The following is a 15001-nucleotide window of genomic DNA, read 5'->3' on the forward strand; positions in this document are numbered from 1 at the left end:
ATAGGAACAAAATAAAACCTCCTAGAGATCTAAATTCACCAAAGCATACATGCAGCTACAGGTTTTTTTCTTCTTGGTTGCTTTTGTGCCATCACTCTGGAAACAGCTGACTGGCCACACCTTCTCACAAGTGTGCAGATATGCCCTTGGGATGAAATTTATAAATTAATAGGTGCTATGGCAGGCTGATGGGTTTGACTCATGGGGGTGAGAACTGAGAACTGAAACTGAGTGGTTTAGACATTTGTAGTGTGGTCAAAATGCTTCATATATCTCTAGGTCATGTATAGTGCCACGTACCGTACAACAACAAGATTTTAAAAGCTACTTTGGTTATGGCTGGAGCACTGACACGTTTTTCTCTATCATTTATAGTAAGCTGATTGCAAGAAGTGCTTATTACCTGGACCAATCCCCAGGGAAGACCCCACATGTCTGGTGAGCAATGAAAAAAGATTCCTACAGTGGAAGGGTCCATGTAATGAACTAACACAGTGCCCATGATATGCAGAAATTGACACTGTCAATGAAAATAGTGATTTCCATGCCTTGCACTAAGAGGAGTTCAAAACTACTATTTTGTTGAAAAAGACAATTATCATAATTGTGCTTATTAATATAAATGAAATATATTAAAATTTGGGTATCTATTTAAAAATATCTCAATGTGAACCCTATTCTGCCCCAGAAATATCCACCCTGAACCCTTAAAGCTCTATTCCAAAATCCAAGGTTAAGTACTGAAACTTCAGCAGTTTGATTTTCAAGGTGCTGAGTAAACCCAGGTCCCATTGACTGCTAAAGGATTTGTAGATTCTCAATGCTTATGTAAATCTGGTAATTGATAAAAGTTTCTAGATATGATTTTAAGACTCTTACCAGGAGCAGGCAGCCTTGAAAATCCCAGATAAACGGCTTACAGGGTGATACACAGCACTGGGTGATGGTCGATTTGACTACATACAGAAATGTACAGAACACAGAGTGAATTTGGGAGAGATGAGAGAGGCTAAGAAATGCCTAGGCACTAAAAATCTTGTACATCTACAGAGGTATATTAGAGCTTGCAGAAAAAGAATTATATGGCTTCAGTGCAAATAAACTTGGACTTAGTTCTGAACTAGCACATGCTCCTATATCCTGCATAATTCCTGGAACAAAAACAAAAACAAAAACAAAAACAAACACAAACAAACAAAAGAGGAAAAAAAAGATTAACATTTACTCAATACCAGGGCAGGACACAGAAAACTGACAGTTGCTGAAGCAAGTTTTTCAGAGAAGCTGTCTGTACTCAGGCTGTAATGCTCCTTAGGAATAGATGGCAGGAGGTAAAAGGCCTGAGCAGGAGTTTAGAAAATATGTCAAATATGTATAACAAATAAGACACAATAAAATATATTTCAATACATACTACAGAATGCTCCATCTCCCAGATCAGGAAAAACATCTCCCATATACTGAAACATACTTCCTCCTAGCAGACAAGGAAAACAACTTCCTAGCCTTCCTCAGTTCCACTAGTAGGCCAGCCTTGTATGTCTGTCAGTCTTCACAACCCCAGTGCACACATACACTATCTAGAGGCCAGAGTACAGCAATAACAAATTAAGTGGGTTACACACCACCTCTCTGCTCTCAGTACAAGCTTTCTGATTGTGCTTGCGGCCATCATTAACCCACAGTGGCCAGAAGCACTCAACTGCTTTTTATCAGTGACCTATAACAGCTCTTCACAGCTTGTGCTGTAGGACTTTAACCTGCTACATGGGGTAAAGGCTTCCATTGCATTCCTTCAGCAAGAGCCACTATTCTATAAAATGTATATAATGTATTCTATAAAATGTACAGAGGAGCAGGAATCCATTTCCACTCAATAATCTGCTGGTTTAGGGCCCTTTGGATGTGATTGCCAGCTCATGCTTTGTGTGTTGTAAACAGCTAAAGAAGAAGCTGCTGCCTCGGTCAGGTGCTGCCAAGAGACAGCAAAAACAGTGGTCGCACAGATTGTGCCCCAGACAAGTGTCCTTGACATAGGTGAGCAAAGCTTGGTTGTGCAACTCTGCATTGCAGCATTTTAAGAAACTTCTTAATAGACCCATCTTCCCATGCAGCTCTTCAGTGCTTAGGCAGTTCAGCCACTTGGTCCTCATCAGCCCTGCTGCTGTCTGTGGATGTTGGGCAATTCCAAGTGGTCTGTTCGTGTTATTATTTTCTTCCTAAGAGCCATTGGTCAAAGAAAGAAGCTTCGCTGAACTGCCAGTGTTCAAAAAGTTGCTTATCTAGGCTGTCCCACTGCTATTTGACTTGAAATGAACAAAAGTAATTTACATAAAGTGTCCGGGTTCTGCAAGCTGAACTGCTGCCCCTGCTCCTGTGCAAAGAGGTCTGAGTTCTCACCTATGATGTCACTTGCAGTTAATGAATTTGCTGGCAAGACTGTTAGCACTCTGCAACTATGGACGCTCATTAGTGTGCAGTTCTAAAAATCTTTTAGAAAGGGTTTTGCAGAAAAATGCACCTCTGAAAAGGGAAGGAAATAAAGTAATTTAAGATTTTGTTAGATATGGAATCATCTTAATATTTGATTTTACACTATGGTAGTCCAGAAAACTTGTCCTTAGTTACATGAGCAAGTTTTTAAATTCTTTTGAGGCTTCATGACTCTTGGAAGGATTGTGTTTCTTATAACTACCAGGCTCTCATGGTTCAAACCTGAAGTACTAAAGAAAGTATCATGGTTGGACCTTAAAGTCTGTCCTTCTTCAAAAGTTGCTTTCTCCCAAAGTTATCTGCAAAATTGTGAGGACTTTCTATTCAGTTCCACCCCAGCTGAGACATACCAGTAGAGGTTGTCAGATGGACAGGCCTCTTGCCAAACCAAACAAAAATAAACTGGTATTCTGGTTCAACATTTTCTTTTGCTCTGCACCCCATGAGGCCTATGATTACAAAACTCAACAACAAAATTTTGAAGCAAATAATTCTTCCTATTTCTACACAAAAAAAACCCCAAAACAAGTGGGACAGAAATCTGATGCTGAACAAGACCGGCCAAGTATGTGGTGTGGAGTGGGAGTATTAATACTCTGAATTAAGCAAAGAGTAGAGATACCATGGAATTCACGATTATTTAATTCTCCCACGTTTGTCACAACACTTACACCTCCTCCTTTTTCATTTTGTGTCCCACAAAATTATGAGCTCAATTCCATGCACTCCGCTCATTTCACTTGAAATAATCTTTTGAATAGACAAATTCCTCTGAAGCCTTGTGTAATGTGACCATTAGAACAGAGAAATTTAACTATGTGGTGTAAGCACACACCTTCTGCATCTAATACTTAGGCCAATGCAATGTGGTGCATTACATGACAAGATGTCACATTTCTTGATGAGACACGGTGGCCAGGATGCTGAAAAAAATGGTCATTTTCTTTGGATGGGTTCAGCAATCTGATTTAACTACAGGGCAAGCACCTAAACCAGTGCCTGCTCAACATGATGGATGAATTAGCTAATAAATCCTGAACCTGTAATTTCTCGTTTGTCTTTGGTTTCTGAGAACCTTGTTGGAAGCTTTTTGACTGCTACTGCATTGCAGAGCATACGTAGTTAGGCTTGCAAAATACTGCTGATGGGATACTTCTGTCCTTCTTTTGGAACGGGCGCATCTCCAAGTCATGGTCTACGTCACCATCTTTGGGATCCAGCGTCTCTCTGCCATTCAGCATTTAGTAACTCTGTTAAAAGCCAAACAGAGGGCTGGGAACCAGTTTTCTCAAGGGAAAAAAAGGTCCTTTCATTGCTGGGCTTTCTCTGTGCCTGGGCATGTTACATTTCACTATTAATCCTGACACAGACCTCATACTCAAAACATGCCTAAATAAAACCCTCATAAAAAATCAGGATTTATTATTCTAATCTCATTTAGGTCATACAGTGGCGTAAAACAGTACAAATTCAGGGCCTTAACCCATAATCCTTAAGGCAGCCAAAGCTTCCATTGGCTTCACATAAAGTAATACTTAGGCTTTGAGGGCAGGAGCTCACCACACAAACTAATCAGAGTAATGCAAATACCTTTAAAGCAAGAAAAGCGTGGTTTCATAATTTCATACTTGACCAGAAGAAAATTTTCCAAAATACATAACTCAGTGAATAGAAGATTGAAAGAGACAAATTCTGAAAACAGAAGCATCTGGATACAAGTGCCTGTGTTTTATTTTTGAGCATTGTCTCTATTAGGCTGGTTGAATGTTGATTTCAGCCTGTCCTGCAGACTTCTCCATTGTGCAATATGCAATAGGAGCAGTGTGAAACTTGGAGTTGTAGTTTGTATTCTAGACTGGTAAGAAAGTCCTGGACACCTTGAAATTTCTGTCTGTGTTGCATGTTCCTTGGGATTTAAAGCAAGACTCAGCAAAGTGAGATCTAAGATTGAAAAGAATCAAAAATGATTTGTTGCTTGTCACTGTTTAAATCATTCTTTGCAGCTTTCAGTTCCCTGGATGTCTCCATAACCCAGAAAGACACTTTGAATCCTTGCTAGCTCAAGCAGAATATATCCTGTCCTTTGCTAGCCTTCTTCTGCTTTCCCTGACTCACAGTTTACACTGTACTTACTCCTTTGCACCCATCCCCAGCCTCCACTGGAAAAACCCATCAAAAGGGAACTAAAGCAGTTGGGCATTTCCCTTCACTGGGGATTCCCTTAGACAGATCCGTCAGTTGTGTATGAGCTGGCTGGAAAAAAAGATGTGGATTAGATGTGTACTGATAACAGAGGAAGGGAGATTTGAGTGCTAAAGGTTACTTGCCCAGTGCTGGGCATTTCATACTACCTGTGACATTTCCTAGCAGGGATCATGTCTTCTTTCTTCTTTTCACAAGAATCTTGACAGGTAAATAACAAAAGTCCATTTGAAAAGGGATTATTTTAGCCACATCCAGGAAAGTAAGTTAATTAATTTTCTTCCCTTGGCTTCTGATCCTTAGACAATATGAAGCCTCTGGCTCACAGCTAACAAACCCCTCCATGTTAGAAATCACCTGATTCAGCTCTGATTATCTGTTGATTCAAGCAGCTGAGAATTCAGCTGTGGAAGCAAAAGTCAAGAATCTCGATTAAGCCTTCTCAGTTTAATATCTCAAGAAGGTTTTTAACTCTAGTGTCCTAAATCTATGCCAGTTAGTGCCGACAGCCAGGCTAGCTCGGAGGAAGATGAGGGTTATGTTGGGAAGTGCTCACAGACAGGCCTGAGCAGCTTGGTGCTCCTTCAGTTTCTGAAACTGCATTGCCATGGCTGTGCTCTCAATGTGGCTGCTGCAGAAACTTGTCAGCTACAGGGCTGTCCTTGGAGCATTGATGAAGACAGTTTTGTTGGTGAAGGACTCCAGTCTAGCCTTTCTGGGATATAAAAACAGGGTGGAGAGGGATAGCTACTGTAGCTGGAAGCAAAGGATCTTGTCTGCCACTGCAAGGTGATATAACTGAGAAGAACAGAATTCCTGAGATGCGTGTCAAGTTCACAGCTCGGAGATGCATTCCTACAAGATGAGCTTTCTTTGACCACTAATGAATCTATACTTAAGCATATCTGGGAAGACCTGAGATACATTTGTATTTCCTGGGCTAAAACCAAGTGGTAAACCAACCTTTTGCAAGCAAATTTGCATTCAACTTTGACAAGTCAGATTGAGCCAACAGTGCCCTTCCTTGCCCTGCACATGGATCCCCTGGATGCCGTATCCCATGTGTCACCCTCGTGTGTTTGTGCTGGGCCTTCCCCGCTGGCAGGGGACTTTTCCGAGCTGTCAGCGCGCACCTGAGGGCAGAGCACTCCGGTAGCACCTCCAGCTCCGATCAGAGGAACGAGACACAGCTGGCACCTATCTGCCACAGGCTGCCACCTTCTGCCCCCAGGTCATGCTGCGTCCCCACCCGCTCCGAGGGGCATCTCTGTCAGCGGAGAGGAGGTGAGGACACTACGGAGGAGCCTCTCGCCTCAAGGCACCGCCCCTCTGTCCCCGTCTGCCAACAGGAAGGGACAGGGAGGGCTGCCTCAGAGCCCCCCACTCTGGGAGCCGCCCCGTGTGGCCCGGGGCCGCGGCGACAGGGCCAGAGGTGGCGGCAGGAGAGCAGTCCCTGCCCCAGGAGCAAGACAAGGAACGCTGGGAGCGGCGGGGTGGCTCCTGCTCACCCCTTCCCTCACAGCGGGGCGGGCGCAGCCCCCCGGGGCCCTCCCCCGGCCCGCCGGCGCCACCTCGCCCCCTCGTGGGCAAGGAGAGACGGGAACAGCTTCATCGGCTGCTCGGTGATGGGCTTGAATTCCGGCTTTGTTAGGGTGGGGGTTTTTGGTTTGGGGTTTTGTTTAGTTAGTTTATTTTTTTCTTTCTCTTTTTCCTTCTGCTTCTTTTTCTTCTGTCCACCTGAGATGGACACAGAGATTGCAGCTGCTTGCTTTCCTCTCCAGCTCAATGTGTGCTGAGGGTATCTGCTTCTCCACAGTGCCAGCCTGTTTTCTCCATAAAGCTCCCCTGGAAAAGGAACAGAGGTTGTTACACAGGTTCATGTGCCCCAGCCAGCTGCATTTAGCCAGGCGGTTTCCTGTCCCAACCGGCAGCTTTTCCGTATTTATCCTTGTTGCAAAGCAGTAACCAGCACTGTCCTGATTTATTCTGCAGGGTTTTACTTGCTTGTGAACTATGCCTCAGTGGCAGAAATCGGCTGAGCTTTATCTCCTCCTCCTTAACATCATTAGAATACATTTATGTGAAAAAAATAGTATCTGACTTAAAAAAATGTTAGTTTTTATTGGGGGGAAAAGTGCCAAGGTTGTATTGTACGTCCATAAACCGAACTGCATTTGTTTCAAACACAGTAAACTAAAATATGATCTTTTCATGACTGCAATAATCATGCCAGCAATTTATGTTTGTTTCATCATGCAGAACATTAGGTGCATTAGACTTCAAATGGCCCAGCTGAAAAAATTGCCTTAGTGGATGAAGCAGAGCGGTAAAAGTGTAAAAAAGAGAAAATAAAGAAAAGTTAAAAAAAAGAAAAGAGAAAGAAGAACGTTTGAAGAAACAGAGTTGCAGATGTTTTTACAGGAATGACATTAAAGAGAAATTCTGCTTGGAGACAGTAAGTGACATTTTGTAACCTTTGGGGTTTTTTGTAAAATTCTCACAAGTGAGTTGTTTGATGATACCATCATGTCGATAGCAAAAACTCTGTCTTTTTCATTTCTTTTAATAAAACCACGTCTATGTAAGTTTATTATATTAAATAAGCATCTTGGCCATTATTGTGGCTTAACCCCAGCAAACAATTAATCAGCATTATTGTACTAAATCCAAAATACAGCACTCTATCAGCTGAGAAGAAAATGTACTCCGTTCCAGACAAAACCAGCACAACTACACTTACAATTTCTTAATAATAATATTTGACAATAAATTTGTAATAAGTGATAATTATAAAAGAAAAACACATTATATAGCTATATTAATATTATCCTTGATATATTGCTAAATATAATTTAAATTATAAATAGGTAATAATTTATAATGTCTTAGCATTAAGTAACAAGATATTAACTATTTAAATATTAGGGCATGATGGAATTACGGTTGTTGCTGTGAGTTTTTGGACACCTTTGCAAGTGTTTTGAAGTTTTACCTTAGTGAAAGTTTTTCCTGCAGGGTCCTTACTTAGGAGGACAAAATGGTAACACAACAAATGTTTTAGGAGGAGCCAGAGTTGTTAAAATGTGATATGGTTGGTTGTAAGGTTTAACATACGTGTGAGCTGAGGTTTGGTAAAATGAGGGTTTGCATCAAATCATATCAGCTCTTTATAAGTACAGGGAGAGCTGAGAAATTCTGCAGAGAGGAGAGGTTAGAAACTATCCAGTGGTCCATGCTGTGAAAGGAAAGATTTAACAGCTGGGATGGAGAGCAGGGAGTATTTGGCCTGGATATAGTTCTATCACCTCCAGCTGTGCTGACTGTAGTTTATTTTTGAGTAAAATACAGAATAGCCCAATGGCAGATTTCCAATCCTTTTATAGAATGGACAACTTTGAAGTAAAATGACTTCAATCGTGTTTGCTATTAAAATGTTCTAAGAGGTGTGTTCCTGCATGCAGCTGTATTTGCTTCATCTTAACTATGTCATTGCAGAGAATGTTTCATCAGAAACTGCTGGGTTTTGGGCTATTTTTCACATTTTGTTGCCCCATATCTTTTTAAGAAGTAATGACCATCTCAATCTCAAGCTAGGAAAAGGTGGTACAGCCATGTGATTAATGAATAGAAAAAATATACAGAATTTCAATCTACCTTAATGAAAGAAACTGAGCAGCTGAATTTGAGTTTTACTAACATCTGAAATGTTTTCAGATTTGCATAACATAATTTATAGTTTTAAATGCAAGAGATGTACTAAAGAGGCCTCAGCCAACAGCATCAATGACCGCTAAAATCAAAAGCTGGGACAAAAGTAATTGTCAGGTCTTCTTGGGACTGCTTGTCCCAGCATATATCCTGCTAAGTGTTGGGGGTTTTGAGAACTACAGGTATAAAATTGTAGTCCTTCAAGGTATATGGCACTTGACCATTTATTTTACATCGCTATGTGTCCTCTTGTTCTGTGCTAAAAAGATTTTAAAGACATGAAGGAGAGAAAGAGAGAAAGAGGAAGGAAGGAAGGAAGGAAGGTAGGAAGGAAGGAAGGAAGGAAGGAAGGAAGGAAGGAAGGAAGGAAGGAAGGAAGGAAGGTTGGTTCGTTCGTTCGTTCGTTCGTTCGTTCGTTCATATCCAGGACTGCATCTTCAAAGGTAGGCTATGCAAGCCTCTGTCTCTCAGCAGGCAGCTTTGGTTATAATTTGGTTACAATCTTACCAAATATGTTCTAACGACCTATCTCTTTTATTATGTTTATCAATGATTTTTAATTAAGGGTAGCAAAATAGTAATGTCAGAGAATGTTTGCATTAAAAAAGAGTGTAATTTGGTAGTCAGAAGACAGTAGGGATGATGCATGGTTAGTTTCCCCCACAGGGCACTGTAAGTGAATAACACAAGAAAAATTCAGTCTTCCAAGTATTTTCGGAAGACAGACTAAATCTAAATAGTTTTTATTTATTAACTTTACAGAACTTTATAAAAAAAGTAATTTCTATTTAAAGCAAAATGAAAACATGAAGCTAGTTTTCACACTGCATCCTCTTTATAAAAGCCTTATAGCTTTATATGGTAGAAGGCATGATATATATTTTGGAAAAAAACCCAAAATGTGCTTTCTGTGCATTCTCCTGCAAGACAGAGAACATGGAAAAATATCAGCCTTTTAAAATTCACCATATAACCTGAGATTACTAAGGACATATAAATGTTTCTATGAAATTTTGAGATAGATAGCTATATATGCAAAGAAATTGAAAACCCTGAACACTCAGTAGTAACAAATTCTAACCTTTCAGAGGGATTTCGCTGATATAAACTTAGCAATCTGAGTGTGTTAGCTTTCATTATGTATTCTTTGCTTCTATTACCATCAACCTTATTTTTAACATTTTTTACATTTAAGCAATTTTATGAGGATTTTTTTAAAAATTTGCCTTGGTAATACTAGATCAGTAAATTTTTAAACTCCTAGGAACCCACACGCTGACAATTTGTTAAAAAAAAGCTTGAACATTACCAGAATTGGAGTAAGTAATTTTACTAACAGTGTCACCACTTGTCTTTTTGGGCAGCAACACTTAATGTTGATTTTATCCCCCCACTTAGGGACATATTTCTGTCTTGGAAAATATGACTCCTTTCTTTATTGAAGTCACTTTATATACTCATCTCACTCATGTTTCTATGATATACTGGCTGAAGATCTAATCCAATGAGAATTCTTACACATGGTTAGGGTGTCCAGGAATTTGTGCTAAGAATTACTCCAGTCACTGCAGATGCACTTAGTATCTGGCTACTCACGTGAACTTGGAGAGGGTATTTCAAATGCTGTCTATCCATTTAAATTCCATATAAATATCCACATCCATGTAGTTACAGTAAGGAAATATTAATGAAATATTAATTAATCCCAGTTTCAGTCTAGGTGGTTTTGGTTACACAATTGTGTAAGAGTAATAAGAATCAAATATCCATATCAGCCAGCTCTTGGAAACACTGCTACTCTGCATGAATGCACATATGCTAAACAGAAAGCAAATATCCCTCCCACCCCCTCAGACAATTATAAATCAGATTATGAACTGATTTAGGTAGACCATAATTTTCAATATGGACCTTTATGGCTTTATTATTGGACACTTCAATATAAGTAGAGTTTCTGTAACTACACAGAATAAATTTTTTTAAATCACTAATGTGATTACACAGGTGATCTTAAAAGAAAAAGAAAACAAGTTAAAATATGTTGTATGTGCTTAATCAGTCACTACTTCTAAAAGACATTTTTGCAAGCTGCCATGCACACAGACACCAGGTCTTCCTCAGGTGCATGGCTTAGGTTGTGCCTCTTTTTTTTTGATTGAATTTTGCGCATATCCAATGTCCAGAAATCTTGGAGGAAAAGAAATTGCAATAATTTATAATAATTTTAATAATTAAATTTAAAATTTTTCAAGATATTAACTTTTAATTACAAGCACCAAAATAAAATTGGCAATTTAACTAAAGTTCTAATTAAGATTAGTCTGTTTGGAGATTACATATTTTCATATATTATAACACTGTTTGTGAGTCTTGTAATTAACACTAAAATTAAGTGCTCTTTCTGTGCATAAGGTTTACAGTCCCTGACCTTGCTTTTACGTCGTGTGTGTGCCTAGTGACTGGAGGCAGCTGGGGGCCGCTTACAGAGGGCATGACCTATTAATAAGTTTAGTAAAAGGGTGTGTTTCTCTGGATTTACCATAACAGGTCCAGCAGCAGCTACGATCAGCACCTTCCCTGCGGGTGCCTTCATGGCAGGGGCCAGCGGAGGGTGCTGCTGTTACTGTTCTGCACCCGAGCACGATGGAAAACAAATACAAACCCGAGGGCGGCATTGTGCTGGGAGTACCGTGTGCCAGCGTGGGGTCCTGTGGCTCCCCCCCAGCACAGCCTGTGCGAGCTGCCACCCGCCACAACCCCGAAAATCTGTGAAATGGTTAATCATGAGTGATAGCGAGCACCGTCTCCGACTGCAGGAGGTCGGGAGCGTGAGGGGAACAGCTTCCCTAGAGAAGGAGCCTGCAGCAGAGGGCTCCAAAAGGCCGGGGGGTAGGCTGTGGTGTGTCTCACTTTCAAAGTGTAAGGCTTGACACGCTGGCAGACACAGCCGCTGCACTCAGTCTGTCATGGCAGGGGGTTCAGTTTGCTTGTTTCTATTTTGAAATATCTTTGTGGAACTGCACAACAGAGGTTTACATCCTTTAGCATAGAATCATAGAACATGCTGAGTTGAAAGGGGCCTATCAGGATCATCAAGTCCAACTCCTGGCCCTGCACAGGAAATCCCAATAATCACATCATGTTCCCGAGAGTGTTGCTCAAATGCTTCTTGGACTTTGTCAGGCTGGTGCTGTGACCACTTCCTTGGGGAGCCTTTTCCAGTGCCCAAACACCCTTTGGGTGAAAAAGTTTTTCCTGATATGTAACCTAACCTTCCCTGACTCTGCTTCATCCTGTTCCTTTGGGTGCTGTCACTGATCACCAGAGTGAGGAGATAGGTCCCTGCCCCTCCTCTTTCCCTCATGAGAATGTTAAAGACCACAATGAGATTTCCACTCAGTCTACTCCAGGCACTGGCTGCACAGTGCATCCTTTGTGGTGAATTTTTACTTCCCCTGTGATACTGTATATTCTTGGCTATTCACAAGCAATCCTGATGCCAACTTTGAAAAGTCAACCTTTTGGAGGTTACAAAGTATGCAGTAATAAAAGTGTTCTGTACTGTGTCCCACTCATGTTGAACAGCATATGCTTGAATCTTTACTGGTTGGCTTTACCGGTAGGAGACCTCTGCCAGGGATAAAAGCTGCTGGAGCCCTCAGCTTCTGCTTTGCTACAGCTGCAGTTTACCAGCTGTGAAAGCCTGCAACACCAAGTCTTTAACCCTCACTGAATAGAATCTGGAGACAGAAATAAACTACTAGGCATAGGAAGCAGGAGTCAAGCTCAACAAGGGATAACTTCTAAACACAGTGTTTAATCCTCTTAGCATCTCTTGTGTGCTGTTCTCTTTTTCGTTGGAATTAACTTCACCCAGTTTTTGCTCCTTGCACCAGTACCAGTGCCCTTCTTGTGCTTAGCAAGACAGGCCTGCCTATTCCTTTCATCTTTTCAAGCATCCTTCCTTATTACTGAGTGGTAGCATTTCTCTTTTATTTAAAACCAGGAGATGCTCATTTAGAGAGTTCACTTGTCTTAGCCGAGCACTGCTGGAGGTAAGAGAAATCTTTGATAAAGAGGAGATCCATTTTAGGCTGCAGGGTGCCAAGACCAGCAGGATCAGCAGACCTTGGCTTTCATTTGGCATGGGTGGGAGTACACACATGGTTAGGCAGCAGTCCACCTCTTGCTTCTTTGCCTGCAGGACTGGATATCCCAAGTTGTGCTTTTCTTCATTACCAGCACCCTTCTTGAAGTCATCAGGGCAACTTGCACAAACAAATGCTGGTTGTGACAGGCCTAATATTTGTATCCTCTGACTTAAAAGACTCAAATTCCCCTTTGCTTTCCCACCATCCTTCTCTCATTTGACTCCTTTCTGAAATCCAGGTTCTCTTCTCCCTGGTTGTTCCTTCATAATCGAAAAAAAGACACTCTGAAAGTATGGAGTGAGATTACTGAGTCCAACAGGCTTCCTCTTAGTCCTGGGTCTGGCTCTGCCACAGCAGGAGCAGCTGAGAGCAGCTGGTTCAGATACTGGGACAGTAACTGAGTTGTTACTCAGCCGAAGCAGCACATGCAACAAATATTTATGTCTGGTACCAAGAGGGGAAAAGCATGTTCAGAGAAGATCGGCTGTTTGGAAATGAAAAATGTCCTGACCTCAGGCAAGGCTGAGCAGTCTGGAGAGATTGCTGTTTAAGTCAGTCTGAAAACTGTAGTACACTGTAGGGAATGTTCAGAAATCTTAGAAAGTAGAAAAGTTATTACCATTAGTGGCAGTGAAATAATAAGGATAATGTACTTGTAAGTTTTTCTGTACATGTAACTTATATGCAGTTGAATATAAGCCCCAAGGTTGCAAATACTCAGGCAGAAATGTTCCAAAGTTTTGGAGAACACTTAGATGCATGAAACATGTAGGGCATGCTGATGAATATCTGGAAAGAAGCATCAGCAAGCAAGAAAACTAATTTAGTCTTGGTCATAGTTTGCCAAACAAAATGGACATGATGCTCTGGAAACTTCAAAGGTAAGGTTTTATTCAAGAATCATACTAAACAGAATTTCTTCTCTAATTGTCCTACCTTTGTATTTTGCTGTCCTTGAAGAAGAGGGTTGTTTGAACAATACTGCACTGTCAGGGGTGGCTTTATGCTGTTGTATTAATCTGTTTGTTTTACTTTACTCTGAAGCATACATCCTGTTTCCAAAGTAATGGCACAATTTACAGAGAACAGAAACAGCTTGCAGATAATTCCTCCACCACACAGAACGAAAATTGTTGCATAAGTGTTTGTATCTTTCCCTGCTTACTAAGCTGTAATTTGTCAGTCATATCCTCCCCAATGGGGCTGAATTTGGCAGCCAGCAACAGAATCCTTTGTTACATATTCACTGTAAAAAACTTGACTCCTAATTTTTCTTTGGGATGGTTTTTTCATTAATTTTTGCCATGTGGTAGTCCGCAGCGGATCCCAAGTTGGTGAGCTTTCTCTGAGGCTTGTGAGCTTTAGGAATAACTACAGAACTTCACACTCTGCATACCCATAGAGAGGCTAATTAGCTGAAATTGAATTTTCTTGGGTAGAAACATAATCTGCTCCACTTTAAAAAGCTGCTTCTGATTGCTAAGAAACATTCACTGAGTTTCCTATGTGTCTTCTGATTTGCCAGGTGGACAAACTGTGTTTCTTTGATACCTGAATTTTTCTCTTTGGAAAGTGGAATAACAATAAATGTTTCTTAAATCATCAAGAAAGGTTTTGAAATTTGGAAGAGTGGGGATCTGACAAATGGAAAGTGCTGTTGAAACTATTACATAATGATTTTGAGAATATTGTACTGTGATTGCTGTGTGAAAATCTGCTTTATGTTTTAGCACTGTCGCAGGGAATAAGCCACAGGAAAAAAAAATATTTTGGATAAGACAAAGTCCTGTTCTGAGTACTTAAATAACTGAATTTTATTTATTAAATGGAAGAAGCAAAGAACAGCAGATTTCCCTCAGAAAGAGCAAAATGCTCTTGTTTGTTCAAATGCTGTGGCTCATTCTTCAGAAGTTATTCTTCCTCCTCAGATGATGAAAAGGTTAATATCCACCAGAAAATCAAAGATTTTGATAAAACTTCTGTCCAATGTAGTACATATTTTTTCCCAATTATTTGTTTTCAACAATTTAATCTCCAATTATTTTCAGACTATACCAGCTGTGACAAGTTGAATAAGGGTGTCTAAATGAGAATTTTGTATTGTATTTAATGGCTCTAAAGATGGATGTGTTGCTGGATAGGATGAGCATTTTAAGGAACAAATGCATTAAATACATAAAATCATAATCAACAATTATTATCTATCTTAAAAAAAATAGAGAATTAAGGACCAGACATAGTTTTGTTTTGGATAATACCTTTTCTTTCCTAAGTTATTTCCTCAAGTTTAGTGGCCTTACTTGTAAATAAGTATAACCCATGCTGGCAGAACTGTGCAACTGAGTAACTTTGAAAGATCTGTGCTGTTGGAAAACATTCAAATGTTTTTCAAGCAGGAAGTTTGAGGGAATCATAAAAGATTTACAATTAAAGGGAAACAGGCATGA

The 15001-nt window shown here is 40.4% G+C and overlaps 1 long non-coding RNA gene across 1 annotated transcript; it reads left to right on the top strand.

The window, feature by feature from the left end:
• Positions 1 to 6234: 6234 nt before the first annotated feature.
• On the top strand, positions 6235 to 8708 carry LOC115948117. Its single transcript, XR_004081962.1, has 3 exons — positions 6235 to 6317; positions 6955 to 7150; positions 8671 to 8708. It is a non-coding gene; the product is annotated as an uncharacterized LOC115948117 (long non-coding RNA).
• Positions 8709 to 15001: the final 6293 nt, after the last annotated feature.

This window comes from Geospiza fortis, unplaced genomic scaffold (genome assembly GCF_000277835.1).
Source record: "Geospiza fortis unplaced genomic scaffold, GeoFor_1.0 scaffold381, whole genome shotgun sequence".
Taxonomy (NCBI): Eukaryota; Metazoa; Chordata; class Aves; order Passeriformes; family Thraupidae; genus Geospiza; species Geospiza fortis.